The sequence below is a fragment of the Myotis brandtii genome, unplaced genomic scaffold (assembly GCF_000412655.1).
Source record: "Myotis brandtii unplaced genomic scaffold, ASM41265v1 scaffold78, whole genome shotgun sequence".
Lineage (NCBI taxonomy): Eukaryota > Metazoa > Chordata > Mammalia > Chiroptera > Vespertilionidae > Myotis > Myotis brandtii.
In genome coordinates this window covers 1446077-1448401 of record NW_005371131.1, presented here as the reverse complement: position 1 = coordinate 1448401, position 2325 = coordinate 1446077, and positions in this window count along the sequence as shown.

Here is a 2325-nt window from a genome sequence, read left to right as displayed (position 1 = left end):
CACAAACCTGTCAAGTGCCTGCAAGGCGTCGGGCCTGTGCTGGGCCCTGGGGACAGGGGCATGAGGGAGACACGCCTGCCTTCTGCCAGCAGAGCGGGACGTTGTACAAAGCCCTTGGTTTGGAAAGAAAGCAGCTGGCCATCCAGCATCCCCCTTCCCAGGACATTCTGGAGACGAGCTGGCACTCAGAGGGAGGCCAGACCTCAGCCCCGTGCCTCCCATCTGGACAGGGACCGCCTGCCTCCCTGGAGGCACAAAAACACGCTTGTGATGTGTTGAACTGTGTCCCCCCAATTCGTATGTGGAAGTCCCAACCCCCTCTTCCCTTCAGATGTGACCTTATTTGGAAATGGGGTTGCTGCAACCGGAGTGGGATGGGCCCCTCACCCAGTGATTGGTGTCCTTATAAACAAAGAAAATGTGGAGGTGGACGTAGACCCAGGGAGAAGGCCACGTGATGAAGGCAGAGGCCAGGGTGATGTGTCTACCAGCCAAGGGCCGCCAAAGACAGCCAGCAAACCACCAGGAAGTAGGGAAGAAGCAGGGCATAGCCTCTCCCTCACCGCCCTCAGAAAGAACCGTCCCTGCCGACACCTTGACCTTGGACTTCTCTAGATTGTGAGACAATACCCTTCTGTTGTTGAGGCCACTCTGTCTGTGGTACTTTTTATGGAGCCCCAGCAAACGAACATAATGCTGAATAAACCCTCAGTAAATGCCATGTCAAGGCCCTGCACACAGTAGGTGCTCACAGCTGTCCACCAGAGGCTAACGCACCAGGACAGCCGAGTTTTCATCGCCTTCAGGCAGCGCCAGGTCTAAGCCGTTTCCCCGTCCCCTCTCCCTCCCCAGCCCTAGACTGTGAGCCATGAAGACAAAGTCCCGCCTGTCTTGTCCCTGCTGGATCCCCGCCTAGAACAGTACCTGGCACACGGGACAAGCAAACACGGGCTGAGTGAACAGATAACAGTCACTGTCCGCTCCTTCGGTGAGAGCACGGGGAGGCTTTGAGCTCGGGGCCCACGCTGGACTCTGCACGGTGATGCCTCACGTCCAGGCTTGGAGTTACATGTGCCCCCTCAGCCGCAGAGGAGACCGAGGTTCTGAGCGGGGAGGGGGCCTGCCCCAGGTCCCACCGCCCATTGCAGGTGGAAGGGCCTCCGTTCTGTTCTCTTCGCTGGGAGGTGTGTCTGTTTCCTGGGCTGCGGTAACGAATTAACACGATGGGGCGGCTTCAGACAGTGGATTCTCTCAGTTCTTGAGGCCAAAACCAGCTGCCGGGTCCATTCTTGGCTCTAGGAAGGAACCCTCCTCGCCTCTGCCTAGCTCTGGTTGCTGCCAGCAATCCTCGGGGTCCCTGGCCTGTAGAAACCTCACTGCGACCTCTGCCTCTGTCTTCCCATGTGTCTGGGCCCAATTTCCCTCTTCTTATAAGGACACCAATCCTATTAGATTTAGGTCCCACCCTATCCCATAGGACCGCGCCTTAACTCGCTTACATCTGCAAAGAACCTATGTCCAAATACGGTCAGAGTCACAGGTTCCGGTTTTGGGGGACCCTGTTCAATTCAGTAGAGGGAGTGATGGCACCACTCGGGGAGATCAGGGTGGGAGGCCCCGGGAGAGCTGCCCTCCCAGCCAGCCTGTCCTGTGGCTCAGCCAAGCCTCAGAGCAAGGGGGCCATTGTTGGGGGCAAGGGGTGGAGACTCCAGCCCACCCCAGAGAAGGTTCCTGCTGGCCCAGCCTCCCTCTGAAACCCTCAGGGGGACTACAGGGCTTGCAGCAGGAGCAGGAGCTGTGGGGAGGCGGAGGGGCGGGCTCCGTGGGCCCTTGCACCCCAGCGGACATCGTCCAGGCAGGTGGGGTCTGGGAGGACTGAGCTCCTCGCGGGCCGAGGCAGCGCATTGGTTTCCTGGGACGGCCCTTACCAAGTGCCGCCCGCAGGGTGGCTTAATGTGCAGAACTGCATGGTCTCCCAGCTCTGGCGGCTGGAAGTCCAAGGTCAAGGTGTGAGCAGGACCCGGCACTGCCAATAGCCAGCTGCTGCCGCCCCTCTCGCCCGCCTGTGATGGGATGAGCTGTGCTCTCTCCGAAGGCACCAGGGAAGGGTCCTCCCCTCCTGGCTGTGGTGTCGCTGTTGCTGGCAATCCTTGGCTTCCGTGGGTTAACTTGCGGCAGCTTAACTTCAATCCATCTCCGCTGTCACATGACGTTGCCCTGTGTCTTTCCCAGTGTCTCTTCCCTTCTTACAAAGACACTGGTCATAGGTCCTATTGGATTATGACCTCATCATATTTACATCTGCAAAGACCCCTATTTCCATAT